Source organism: Scyliorhinus torazame, chromosome 19 (genome assembly GCF_047496885.1).
Source record: "Scyliorhinus torazame isolate Kashiwa2021f chromosome 19, sScyTor2.1, whole genome shotgun sequence".
Taxonomy (NCBI): Eukaryota; Metazoa; Chordata; class Chondrichthyes; order Carcharhiniformes; family Scyliorhinidae; genus Scyliorhinus; species Scyliorhinus torazame.
The window spans coordinates 29090371-29105337 of NC_092725.1; the positions used below are offsets into that span (position 1 = coordinate 29090371).

The 14967-nt window shown below is 49.2% G+C and overlaps 1 protein-coding gene across 1 annotated transcript in view; it reads right to left on the minus strand.

The window, feature by feature from the left end:
* LOC140395883 (complement factor B-like) overlaps positions 1–14967 on the minus strand; it is a 684813-nt gene that overhangs the window by 137769 nt on the left and 532077 nt on the right. The gene's annotated exons all lie outside the window — the stretch shown is intronic.

Genomic DNA, 14967 nt, shown 5'->3' on the forward strand with positions numbered 1-14967 from the left:
CGCTCCTGTATGGGCACTGCCCAAACGTAACAAAATAGAGCCGCTCCTGTATGGGCACTGCCCAAACGTAACATAATAGGGCGTCTCATGTATGGGCACTGCCCAAACATAACAAATTAGAGCAGCTGCTGTATCGGCACTGTCCAGACGTAACAAAATAGGGCCGCTCCTGTATGGGCACTGCCCAAACGTAACATAATAGGGCGTCACCTGTATGGGCACTGCCCAAACATAACAAAATAGGGCGTCTCCTGTATGGGCACTGTCCAAACATAACAAACTAGGGCCGCTCCTGTATGGGCACTGCGCAAAAGTAAGAAAATAGGGCCGCTCCTGTATGGTCACTGCCCAAACGTAACAAAATAGGGCACCTCCTGTATGGGCACTGTCCAAATGTAACAAAGTAGAGCAGCTCCTGTGTGGGCACTGCCCAAATGTAACAAAATAGGGCAGCTCCTGTATGGGCACTGCCCAAATGTAACAAAATAGAGCAGCTCCTGTATGGGCACTGCCCAAACGTAACAAAATAGGGCGGCTCCTGTATGGGCACTGCCCAAATGTAACAAAATAGAGCAGCTCCTGTATGTGCACTGCCCAAAAGGAACAAAAGAGGGCAGCTCCTGTATGGGCACTGTCCAAACGATACAATATAGAGCAGCTCCTGTATGGGCACTGTCAAAACTTAACAAAATAGGGCAGCTCCTGTATGGGCACAGCCCAAAAGGAACAAAATAGGGCCGCTCCTGTATGGGCACTGTCCAAACGTGACAAACTAGAGCCGCTCCTGTATGGGCACTGCCCAAACGTAACAAAATAGAGCCGCTCCAGTATGGGCCTGCTCAAACGTCACAAAATAGAACCGCTCCTGTATGGGCACTGCGCAAACGTAACAAAATAGAGCGGCTCCTGTATGGGCACTGTCCAAACGTAACAAAATAGGGCGGCTCCTGTGTGGGCACTGCCCAAACGTAACAAAATAGTGCGGCTCATGTATGGGCACTGCCCAAACGTAACAAAATAGAGCAGCTCCTGTATGGGCACTGCCCAAAATTAACAAAATAGAGCAGCTGCTGTATGGGCACTGCCCAAAATTAACAAAATAGAGCAGCTCCTGTATGGGAACTGCCTAAACGTAACAAAATAGAGCCGCTCCTGTATGGGCACTGCCCAAACGTAACAAAATAGAGCCGCTCCTGTATGGGCACTGCCCAAACATAACAAAATAGAGCGGCTCCTGTATGGGCACTGTCCAAACATAACAAAATAGGGCGGCTCCTGTATGGGCACTGTCCAAACGTAACAAAATAGGGCAGCTCCTGTATGGGCACAGCCCAAACGGAACAAAATAGTGCATGTCCTGCATGGACACTGTTCAAATGTAAGAAAATAGGGCCGCTCCTGTATGCGCACTGTCCAAACGTAACAAAATAGAGCAACTCCTGTATGGGCACTGCGCAAATGTAACAAAATAGGGCAGCTCCTGTATGGGCACTGACCAAACGCAACAAAATAGAGCAACTCCTGTTTGGGCACTGTCCAAACGTAACAAAATAGGGCGGCTCCTGTGTGGGCACTGCTCAAACGTAACAAAATAGAGCAACTCCTGTATGGGCACTGCGCAAACGTAACAAAATAGAGCAGCTCCTGTATGGGCACTGCACAAACGTAACAAAATAGGGCGGATCCTGTGTGGGCACTGCCCAAACGTAATAAAATAGTGCGGCTCATGAATGGGCACTGCCCAAAATTAACAAAATAGAGCAGCTCCTGTATGGGCACTGCCCAAACGTAACAAAATAGAGCCGCTCCTGTATGGATACTGTCCAAACATAGCAAAATAGGGCAGCTCCTGAATGGGCACTGCGCAAACGTAACAAAATAAGGCAGCTCCTGTATGGGCACTGCCCAAACGTAACAAAATAGAGCCGCTCCTGTATGGGCACTGCCCAAACGTAACAAAATAGAGCAGCTCCTGTATGGGCACTGCCCAAACGTAACAAAATAGAGCCTCTCCTTTATGGGCACTGCCCAAACGCAACAAAATCGGGCCGCTCCTGTATGGGCACTGCCCAAACGTAACAAAATCGGGCCGCTCCTGTATGGGCACTGTCCAAACGTAACAAAATAGAGCCTCTCCTTTATGGGCACTGCCCAAACGTAACAAAATAGGGCAGCTCCTGTATGGGCCGTGCCCGAACATAACAAAATAGAGCTGCTCCTGTATGGGCACTGTCCAAACGTAACAAAATAGAGCCGCTCCTGTATGGGCACTGTCCAAACGTAACAAAATAGGGCCGCTCCTGTATGGGCACTGCCCAAACGTAACAAAATAGGTCCGCTCCTTTATGGGCACTGTCCAAACGTAACAAAATAGAGCGGCTCCTGTAAGGGCACTGCCCAAACGTAACAAAATAGTGCGCCTCCTGTATGGGCACTGCCCAAACGTAACAAAATAGAGCAGCTCCTGTATTGGCACTGTCCAAACGTAACAAAATAGTGCGGCTCCTGTATGGGCACTGCCCAAACATAACAAAATAGATCGGCTCCTGTATGGGCACTGTCCAAACGTAACAAAATAGGACCGCTCCTGTATGGGCACTGTCCAAACGTAACAAAAAACGGCCGCTCCTGTCTGGGCACTGCCCAAACGTAACAAAATAGAGCAACTCCTGTATGGGCACTGTCCAAACGTAACAAAATAGGGCGGCTCCTGTATGGGCACTGTCCAAACGTAACAAAATCGAGCGGCTCCTGTATGTGCACTGTCCAAACGTAACAAAATAGAGAAGCTCCTGTGTGGGCACTGCCCAAACGTAACAAAATAGAGCAGCTCCTGTATGGGCACTGCCCAAACGTAACAAAATAGAGCCGCTCCTGTATGGGCACTGCCCAAACGTAACATAATAGTGCGTCTCCTGTGTGCGCACTGCCCAAACATAACAAAATATGGCGTCTCCTGTATGGGCACTGTCCAAACGTAACAAAATAGGGCCGCTCCTGTTTTGGCACTGCCCAAATGTAACAAAATAGAGCAGCTCCTGTATGGGCACTGCCCAAATGTAACAAAATGGAGAAACTCCTGTGTGGGCACTGCCCAAACGTAACAAAATAGAGCAGCTCCTGTATGGGCACTGCCCAAACGTAACAAAATAGAGCCGCTCCTTTATGGGCACTGCCCAAACGTAACAAAATAGAGCCGCTGCTGTATGGACACTGTCCAAACGTTACAAAATAGGGCCGTTCCTGTATGGGCACTGCCCAAACGTAGCAAAATAGAGCGGCTCCTGTATGGGCACTGTCCAAACGTAACAAAATAGAGCAGCTCCTGTCTGAGCACTGCCCAAAAGTAACAAAATAGAGCCGCTCCTGTATGGGCACTGCCCAAACGTAACAAAATAGGGCGGCTCCTGTATGGGCACTGCCAAAACGTGACAAAATATGGCGGCTCCTATATGGGCACTGCTCAAATGTAACAAAATAGTACGGCGCCTGTATGGGCACTGCCCAAACGTAATAAAATAGTGCGGCGCCTGTATGGGCACTGCCCAAACGTAACAAAATAGTGCGGCGCCTGTATGGGCACTGCCCAAACGTAACAAAGTAGAGCAGCTCCTGTATGGGCATTGCCCAAACGTAACAAAATGGTGCAACTCCTGTATGGGCAATGCCCAAACGTAACAAAATAGAGCAGCTCCTGTATGGGCACTGTACAAACGTAACAAAATAGGGCAGCTCCTGTATGGGCACTGTCCAAACGTAACAAAATAGAGCCGCTCCTGTATGGGTATTGTCCAAACGTAACAAAATAGGGCCGCTCATGTATGGGCACTGTCCAAACATAACAAAATAGAGCAGCTCCTGTATGGGCACTGCCCAAACATAACAAAATAGGGCCGCTCCTGTATGGGCACTGTCCAAACGTAACAAACTAGAGCCGCTCCTGTATGGGCACTGTCCAAACGATACAATATAGAGCAGCTCCTGTATGGGCACTGCCCAAACGTAACAAACTAGGGCACCTCCTGTATGGGAACTGCACAAACGGAACAAAATAGGGCCGCTCCTGTATGGGCACTGTCCAAACGTGACAAACTAGAGCCGCTCCTGTATGGGCACTGCCCAAACGTAACAAAATAGAGCCGCTCCAGTATGGGCCTGCTCAAACGTCACAAAATAGAACCGCTCCTGTATGGGCACTGCGCAAACGTAACAAAATAGAGCGGCTCCTGTATGGGCACTGTCCAAACGTAACAAAATAGGGCGGCTCCTGTGTGGGCACTGCCCAAACGTAACAAAATAGTGCGGCTCATGTATGGGCACTGCCCAAACGTAACAAAATAGAGCAGCTCCTGTATGGGCACTGCCCAAAATTAACAAAATAGAGCAGCTGCTGTATGGGCACTGCCCAAAATTAACAAAATAGAGCAGCTCCTGTATGGGAACTGCCTAAACGTAACAAAATAGAGCCGCTCCTGTATGGGCACTGCCCAAACGTAACAAAATAGAGCCGCTCCTGTATGGGCACTGCCCAAACATAACAAAATAGAGCGGCTCCTGTATGGGCACTGTCCAAACATAACAAAATAGGGCGGCTCCTGTATGGGCACTGTCCAAACGTAACAAAATAGGGCAGCTCCTGTATGGGCACAGCCCAAACGGAACAAAATAGTGCATGTCCTGCATGGGCACTGTTCAAATGTAAGAAAATAGGGCCGCTCCTGTATGCGCACTGTCCAAACGTAACAAAATAGAGCAACTCCTGTATGGGCACTGCGCAAATGTAACAAAATAGGGCAGCTCCTGTATGGGCACTGACCAAACGCAACAAAATAGAGCAACTCCTGTTTGGGCACTGTCCAAACGTAACAAAATAGGGCGGCTCCTGTGTGGGCACTGCTCAAACGTAACAAAATAGAGCAACTCCTGTATGGGTACTGCGCAAACGTAACAAAATAGAGCAGCTCCTGTATGGGCACTGCACAAACGTAACAAAATAGGGCGGATCCTGTGTGGGCACTGCCCAAACGTAATAAAATAGTGCGGCTCATGAATGGGCACTGCCCAAAATTAACAAAATAGAGCAGCTCCTGTATGGGCACTGCCCAAACGTAACAAAATAGAGCCGCTCCTGTATGGATACTGTCCAAACATAGCAAAATAGGGCAGCTCCTGAATGGGCACTGCGCAAACGTAACAAAATAAGGCAGCTCCTGTATGGGCACTGCCCAAACGTAACAAAATAGAGCCGCTCCTGTATGGGCACTGCCCAAACGTAACAAAATAGAGCAGCTCCTGTATGGGCACTGCCCAAACGTAACAAAATAGAGCCTCTCCTTTATGGGCACTGCCCAAACGCAACAAAATCGGGCCGCTCCTGTATGGGCACTGCCCAAACGTAACAAAATCGGGCCGCTCCTGTATGGGCACTGTCCAAACGTAACAAAATAGAGCCTCTCCTTTATGGGCACTGCCCAAACGTAACAAAATAGGGCAGCTCCTGTATGGGCCGTGCCCGAACATAACAAAATAGAGCTGCTCCTGTATGGGCACTGTCCAAACGTAACAAAATAGAGCCGCTCCTGTATGGGCACTGTCCAAACGTAACAAAATAGGGCCGCTCCTGTATGGGCACTGCCCAAACGTAACAAAATAGGTCCGCTCCTTTATGGGCACTGTCCAAACGTAACAAAATAGAGCGGCTCCTGTAAGGGCACTGCCCAAACGTAACAAAATAGTGCGCCTCCTGTATGGGCACTGCCCAAACGTAACAAAATAGAGCAGCTCCTGTATTGGCACTGTCCAAACGTAACAAAATAGTGCGGCTCCTGTATGGGCACTGCCCAAACATAACAAAATAGATCGGCTCCTGTATGGGCACTGTCCAAACGTAACAAAATAGGACCGCTCCTGTATGGGCACTGTCCAAACGTAACAAAAAACGGCCGCTCCTGTCTGGGCACTGCCCAAACGTAACAAAATAGAGCAACTCCTGTATGGGCACTGTCCAAACGTAACAAAATAGGGCGGCTCCTGTATGGGCACTGTCCAAACGTAACAAAATCGAGCGGCTCCTGTATGTGCACTGTCCAAACGTAACAAAATAGAGAAGCTCCTGTGTGGGCACTGCCCAAACGTAACAAAATAGAGCAGCTCCTGTATGGGCACTGCCCAAACGGAACAAAATAGAGCCGCTCCTGTATGGGCACTGCCCAAACGTAACATAATAGTGCGTCTCCTGTGTGCGCACTGCCCAAACATAACAAAATATGGCGTCTCCTGTATGGGCACTGTCCAAACGTAACAAAATAGGGCCGCTCCTGTTTTGGCACTGCCCAAATGTAACAAAATAGAGCAGCTCCTGTATGGGCACTGCCCAAATGTAACAAAATGGAGAAACTCCTGTGTGGGCACTGCCCAAACGTAACAAAATAGAGCAGCTCCTGTATGGGCACTGCCCAAACGTAACAAAATAGAGCCGCTCCTTTATGGGCACTGCCCAAACGTAACAAAATAGAGCCGCTGCTGTATGGACACTGTCCAAACGTAACAAAATAGGGCCGCTCCTGTATGGGCACTGCCCAAACGTAGCAAAATAGAGCGGCTCCTGTATGGGCACTGTCCAAACGTAACAAAATAGAGCAGCTCCTGTCTGAGCACTGCCCAAAAGTAACAAAATAGAGCCGCTCCTGTATGGGCACTGCCCAAACGTAACAAAATAGGGCGGCTCCTGTATGGGCACTGCCAAAACGTGACAAAATATGGCGGCTCCTATATGGGCACTGCTCAAATGTAACAAAATAGTACGGCGCCTGTATGGGCACTGCCCAAACGTAATAAAATAGTGCGGCGCCTGTATGGGCACTGCCCAAACGTAACAAAATAGTGCGGCGCCTGTATGGGCACTGCCCAAACGTAACAAAGTAGAGCAGCTCCTGTATGGGCATTGCCCAAACGTAACAAAATGGTGCAACTCCTGTATGGGCAATGCCCAAACGTAACAAAATAGAGCAGCTCCTGTATGGGCACTGTACAAACGTAACAAAATAGGGCAGCTCCTGTATGGGCACTGCCCAAACGTAACAAAATAGAGCCGCTCCTGTATGGGCACTGCCCAAACGTAACAAAATAGAGCAGCTCCTGTATGGGCACTGCCCAAACGTAACAAAATAGAGCCTCTCCTTTATGGGCACTGCCCAAACGCAACAAAATCGGGCCGCTCCTGTATGGGCACTGCCCAAACGTAACAAAATCGGGCCGCTCCTGTATGGGCACTGTCCAAACGTAACAAAATAGAGCCTCTCCTTTATGGGCACTGCCCAAACGTAACAAAATAGGGCAGCTCCTGTATGGGCCGTGCCCGAACATAACAAAATAGAGCTGCTCCTGTATGGGCACTGTCCAAACGTAACAAAATAGAGCCGCTCCTGTATGGGCACTGTCCAAACGTAACAAAATAGGGCCGCTCCTGTATGGGCACTGCCCAAACGTAACAAAATAGGTCCGCTCCTTTATGGGCACTGTCCAAACGTAACAAAATAGAGCGGCTCCTGTAAGGGCACTGCCCAAACGTAACAAAATAGTGCGCCTCCTGTATGGGCACTGCCCAAACGTAACAAAATAGAGCAGCTCCTGTATTGGCACTGTCCAAACGTAACAAAATAGTGCGGCTCCTGTATGGGCACTGCCCAAACATAACAAAATAGATCGGCTCCTGTATGGGCACTGTCCAAACGTAACAAAATAGGACCGCTCCTGTATGGGCACTGTCCAAACGTAACAAAAAACGGCCGCTCCTGTCTGGGCACTGCCCAAACGTAACAAAATAGAGCAACTCCTGTATGGGCACTGTCCAAACGTAACAAAATAGGGCGGCTCCTGTATGGGCACTGTCCAAACGTAACAAAATCGAGCGGCTCCTGTATGTGCACTGTCCAAACGTAACAAAATAGAGAAGCTCCTGTGTGGGCACTGCCCAAACGTAACAAAATAGAGCAGCTCCTGTATGGGCACTGCCCAAACGGAACAAAATAGAGCCGCTCCTGTATGGGCACTGCCCAAACGTAACATAATAGTGCGTCTCCTGTGTGCGCACTGCCCAAACATAACAAAATATGGCGTCTCCTGTATGGGCACTGTCCAAACGTAACAAAATAGGGCCGCTCCTGTTTTGGCACTGCCCAAATGTAACAAAATAGAGCAGCTCCTGTATGGGCACTGCCCAAATGTAACAAAATGGAGAAACTCCTGTGTGGGCACTGCCCAAACGTAACAAAATAGAGCAGCTCCTGTATGGGCACTGCCCAAACGTAACAAAATAGAGCCGCTCCTTTATGGGCACTGCCCAAACGTAACAAAATAGAGCCGCTGCTGTATGGACACTGTCCAAACGTAACAAAATAGGGCCGCTCCTGTATGGGCACTGCCCAAACGTAGCAAAATAGAGCGGCTCCTGTATGGGCACTGTCCAAACGTAACAAAATAGAGCAGCTCCTGTCTGAGCACTGCCCAAAAGTAACAAAATAGAGCCGCTCCTGTATGGGCACTGCCCAAACGTAACAAAATAGGGCGGCTCCTGTATGGGCACTGCCAAAACGTGACAAAATATGGCGGCTCCTATATGGGCACTGCTCAAATGTAACAAAATAGTACGGCGCCTGTATGGGCACTGCCCAAACGTAATAAAATAGTGCGGCGCCTGTATGGGCACTGCCCAAACGTAACAAAATAGTGCGGCGCCTGTATGGGCACTGCCCAAACGTAACAAAGTAGAGCAGCTCCTGTATGGGCATTGCCCAAACGTAACAAAATGGTGCAACTCCTGTATGGGCAATGCCCAAACGTAACAAAATAGAGCAGCTCCTGTATGGGCACTGTACAAACGTAACAAAATAGGGCAGCTCCTGTATGGGCACTGTCCAAACGTAACAAAATAGAGCCGCTCCTGTATGGGTATTGTCCAAACGTAACAAAATAGGGCCGCTCATGTATGGGCACTGTCCAAACATAACAAAATAGAGCAGCTCCTGTATGGGCACTGCCCAAACATAACAAAATAGGGCCGCTCCTGTATGGGCACTGTCCAAACGTAACAAACTAGAGCCGCTCCTGTATGGGCACTGCCCAAACGTTACAAAATAGGGCAGCTCCTGTATGGGCACTGCCCAAACGTAACAAACTAGGGCACCTCCTGTATGGGAACTGCCCAAACGGAACAAAATAGGGCAGCTCCTGTATGGGCACTGCCCAAATGTAACAAAATAGAGCAGCTCCTGTGTGGGCACTGCCCAAACGTAACAAAATAGAGCAGCTCCTGTATGGGCACTGCCCAAACGTAACAAAATAGAGCAGCTCCTGTATGGGCACTGCCCAAACGTAACAAAATAGAGCCGCTCGTTTATGGGCACTGCCCAAACGTAACAAAATCGATCCGCTCCTGTATGGGCACTGTCCAAACGTAACAAAATAGGGCCGCTCCTGTATGGGCACTGCCCAAACGTAACAAAATAGAGCCGCTCCTGTATGGGCACTGCCCAAACGTTACAAAATAGGGCAGCTCCTGTATGGGCACTGCCCAAACGTAACAAACTAGGGCACCTCCTGTATGGGAACTGCCCAAACGGAACAAAATAGGGCAGCTCCTGTATGGGCACTGCCCAAATGTAACAAAATAGAGCAGCTCCTGTGTGGGCACTGCCCAAACGTAATAAAATAGAGCAGCTCCTGTATGGGCACTGCCCAAACGTAACAAAATAGAGCAGCTCCTGTATGGGCACTGCCCAAACGTAACAAAATAGAGCCGCTCGTTTATGGGCACTGCCCAAACGTAACAAAATCGATCCGCTCCTGTATGGGCACTGTCCAAACGTAACAAAATAGGGCCGCTCCTGTATGGGCACTGCCCAAACGTAACAAAATAGAGCGGCTCCTGTATGGGCACTGTCCAAACGTAACAAAATAGAGTAGCTCCTGTCTGAGCACTGCCCAAAAGTAACAAAATAGAGCCGCTCCTGTATGGGCACCGCCCCAACGTAACAAAATAGGGCGGCTCCTGTATGGGCAGTGCCCGAACATAACAAAATAGAGCGGCTCCTGTATGGGCACTGTCCAAACATCACAAAATAGAGCCGCTCCTGTATGGGCACTGCCCAAATGTAACAAAATAGGGCCGCTCCTTTATGGGCACTGTCCAAACGTAACAAAATAGGGCGGCTCCTATATGGGCACTGCCCAAACGTAACAAAATAGAGAGGCTCCTGTATGGGCACTGTCCAAACGTAAAAAAATAGTGCGCCTCCTGTATGGGCACTGCCCGAACGTAACAAAATAGAGCAGCTCCTGTATGGGCACTGTCCAAACGTAACAAAATAGTGCGGCTCCAGTATGGGCACCGCCCAAACGTAACAAATTAGAGCGGCTCCTGTATGGGCACTGCCGAACGTAACAAAATAGGACCGCTCCTTTATGGGCACTGTCCAAACGTAACAAAAAACGGCCGCTCCTGTATGGGCACTGTCCAAACGTAACATAATAGGGCGTCTCCAGTATGGGCACTGCCCAAACATAACAAAATAGGGCATCTCCTGTATGGGCACTGCCCAAACGTAACAAAATAGAGCAACTCCTGTATGGGCACTGTCCAAACGTAACAAAATAGGGCCGCTCCTGTATGGGCACTGCCCAAACGTAAAATAATAGGGCGTCTCCAGTATGGGCACTGCCCAAACATAACAAAATACGGCGTCTCCTGTATGGGCACTGTCCAAACGTAACAAAATAGGGCCGCTCCTGTATGGGCACTGCGCAAAAGTAAGAAAATAGGGCCGCTCCTGTATGGGCACTGCACAAATGTAACAAAATAGAGCAGCTCCTGTGTGGGCACTGCCCAAATGTAACAAAATAGGGCAGCTCCTGTATGGGCACTGCCCAAATGTAACAAAATAGAGAAGCTCCTGTGTGGGCACTGTCCAAACGTAACAAAATAGAGCCGCTCCTGTATGGGCACTGCCCAAATGTAACAAAATAGAGAAGCTCCTGTGTGGGCACTGTCCAAACGTAACAAAATAGAGCCGCTCCTGTATGGGCACTGCCCAAACGTAACAAAATAGAGCAGCACCTGTATGGGCACTGCCCAAACGTAACAAAATAGAGCAGCACCTGTATGGGCACTGCCCAAACGTAGCAAAATAGACCGGCTCCTGTATGGGCACTGTCCAAACGTAACAAAATAGAGCAGCTCCTGTCTGAGCACTGCCCAAAAGTAACAAAATAGAGCCGCTCCTGTATGGGCACAGCCCAAACGTAACAAAATAGGGAGGGTCCTGTATGTGCACTGCCCAAACGTAACAAAATAGAGCTGCTCCTGTATGGGCACTGCCAAAACGTAACAATTTAGGGGGGCTCCTATATGGGCACTGCCCAAATGTAACAAAATAGTACGGCGCCTGTATGGGCACTGCCCAAACGTAACAAAATAGTGCGGCGCCTGTATGGGCACTGCCCAAACGTAACAAAGTAGAGCAGCTCCTGTATGGGCATTGCCCAAACGTAACAAAATGGTGCAGCTCCTGTATGGGCAATGCCCAAACGTAACAAAATAGAGCAGCTCCTGTAAGGGCAATGTACAAACGTAACAAAATAGGGCAGATCCTGTATGGGCACTGCGCAAACGTAACAAAATTGAGCCGCTCCTGTATGGGCACTGCCCAAACGTAACAAAATAGAGCCGCTCCTGTATGGGCACTGCCCAAATGTAAAAAAATAGAGCCGCTCCTGTATGGGCACTGCACAAACGTAACAAAATAGGGCGGATCCTGTATGGGCACTGTCCAAACGTAACAAAATAGAGCCGCTCCTGTATGGGCACTGCCCAAACGTAACAAAATAGAGCCGCTCCTGTATGGGCACTGCCCAAACGTAACAAAATAGAGCCTCTACTGTATGGGCACTGCCCAAACGTAACAAAATAGGGCAGCTCCTGTATGGGCACTGTCCAAACGTAACAAAAAAGTGCAGTTCCTGTATGGGCACTGCCCAAACATAACAAAATAGAGCCGCTCCTGTATGGGCACTGTCCAAACATAACAAAATAGGGCAGCTCCTGTATGGGCACTGTCCAAACGTAACAAAAAAGTGCAGTTCCTGTATGGGCACTGCCCAAACGTAACAAAATAGAGCCGCTTCTGTATGGGCACTGTCCAAACGTAACAAAATAGAGCAGCTCCTGTATGGGCACTGTCCAAACGTAACAAAAAAGTGCAGTTCCTGTATGGGCACTGCCCAAACGTAACAAAATAGAGCAGCTCCTGTATGGGCACTGTCCAAACGTAACAAAATAGGGCAGCTCCTGTATGGGCACTGTCCAAACGTAACAAAAAAGTGCAGTTCCTGTATGGGCACTGCCCAAACGTAACAAAATAGAGCAGTTCCTGTATGGGCACTGTACAAACGTAACAAAATAGAGCCGCTCCTGTATGGGTACTGTCCAAACATAGCAAAATAGGGCAGCTCCTGAATGGGCACTGCGCAAACGTAACAAAATAAGGCAGCTCCTGTGTGGGCACTGCCCATACGTAACAATATAGAGCCGCTCCTGTATGGGTACTGTCCAAACATAGCAAAATAGGGCAGCTCCTGTATGGGCACAGCCCAAACGGAACAAAATAGGGCAGCTCCTGTATGGGCACTGCGCAAAAGTAAGAAAATAGGGCAGCTCCTGTATGGGCACAGCCCAAACGGAACAAAATAGGGCAGCTCCTGTATGGGCACTGCGCAAAAGTAAGAAAATAGGGCCGCTCCTGTATGGGCACTGCCCAAACGTAACAAACTAGAGCCGCTCCTGTGTGGGCACTGACCAAACGTTACAAAATAGGGCAGCTCCTGTATGGGCACTGCCCAAATGTAACAAAATAGAGCAGCTCCTGTGTGGGCACGGCCCAAACGTAACAAAATAGAGCAGCTCCTGTATGGGCACTGCCCAAACGTAACAAAATAGAGCAGCTCCTGTATGGGCACTGCCCAAACGTAACAAAATAGAGCCGCTCCTTTATGGGCACTGCCCAAACGTAACAAAATCGGGCCGCTCCTGTATGGGCACTGTCCAAACGTAACAAAATAGGGCCCCTCCTATATGGGCACTGCCCAAATGTAACAAAATAGTACGCCGCCTGTATGGGCACTGCCCAAACGTAACAAAATAGTGTGGCGCCTGTATGGGCACTGCCCAAACGTAACAAAGTAGAGCAGCTCCTGTATGGGCACTGTCCAAACGTAACAAAATGGTGCAGCTCCTGTATGGGGAATGCGCAAATGTAACAAAATAGGGCAGCTCCTGTATGGGCACTGTACAAACGTAACAAAATAGGGCAGCTCCTGTATGGGCACTGCGCAAATGTAACAAAATAAGGCAGCTCCTGTATGGGCACTGCCCAAACGTAACAAAATAGAGCCGCTCCTGTATGGGTATTGTCCAAACGTAACAAAATCGGGCCGCTCATGTATGGGCACTGTCCAAACGTAACAAAATAGGGCAGCTCCTGTATGGGCACAGCCCAAACGGAACAAAATAGGGCATCTCCTGTATGGGCACTGTCCAAATGTAACAAAATAGAGCAGCTCCTGTATGGGCACTGTCCAAATGTAACAAAATAGAGCAGCTCCTGTATGGGCACTGTCCAAACGTAACAAAATCGGGCCGCTCCTGTATGGGCACTGTCCAAACGTAACAAAATCGGGCCGCTCCTGTATGGGCACTGTCCAAACGTAACAAAATAGGGCCGCTCCTGTATGGGCACTTCCCAAACGTAACAAAATAGAGCGGCTCCTGTATGGGCACTGTCCAAACGTAACAAAATAGAGTAGCTCCTGTCTGAGCACTGCCCAAATGTAACAAAATAGAGCCGCTCCTGTATGCGCACCGCCCAAACGTAACAAAATAGGGCGGCTCCTGTATGGGCACTGTCCAAACATAACAAAATAGAGCCGCTCCTGTATGGGCACTGTCAAAACGTAACAAAATAGGGCCGCTCCTTTATGGGCACTGTCCAAACGTAACAAAATAGGGCGACTCCTGTATGGGCACTGTCCAAACGTAACAAAATAGAGCAGCTCCTGTATGGGCACTGTCAAAACGTAACAAAATAGCGCCGCTCCTGTATGGGAACTGTCCAAACGTAACAAAATAGGGCGGCTCCTATATGGGCACTGCCCAAACGTAACAAAATAGAGCAGCTCCTGTATGGGCACTGCCGAACGTAACAAAATAGTGCGGCTCCTGTATGGGCACTGCCCAACGTAACAAAATAGGACCGCTCCTGTATGGGCACTGTCCAAACGTAACAAAAAACGGCCGCTCCTGTCTGGGCACTGCCCAAACGTAACAAAATAGAGCAACTCCTGTATGGGCACTGTCCAAACGTAACAAAATAGGGCAGCTCCTGTATGGGCACTGCCCAAACGTAACATAATAGGGCGTCTCCTGTATGGGCACTGCCCAAACATAACAAAATAGGGCGTCTCCTGTATGGGCACTGTCCAAACGGAACAAAATAGGGCCGCTCCTGTATGGACACTGCGCAAAAGTAAGAAAATAGGGCCGCTCCTGTATGGGCACTGCCCAAATGTAACAAAATAGAGCAGCTCCTGTGTGGGCACTGCCCAAATGTAACAAAATAGGGCAGCTCCTGTATGGGCACTGCCCAAATGTAACAAAATAGAGAAGCTCCTGTGTGGGCACTGCCCAAACGTAACAAAATAGAGCAGCTCCTGTATGGGCACGGCCCAAACGTAGCAAAATAGAGCCGCTCCTTTATGGGCACTGCCCAAACGTAACAAAATAGAGCCGCTCCTGTATGGACACTGTCCAAACATAACAAAATAGGGCCGCTCCTGTATGGGCACTGCCCAAACGTAGCAAAATAGAGCGGCTCCTGTATGGGCACTGTCCAAACGTAACAAAATAGAGCAGCTCCT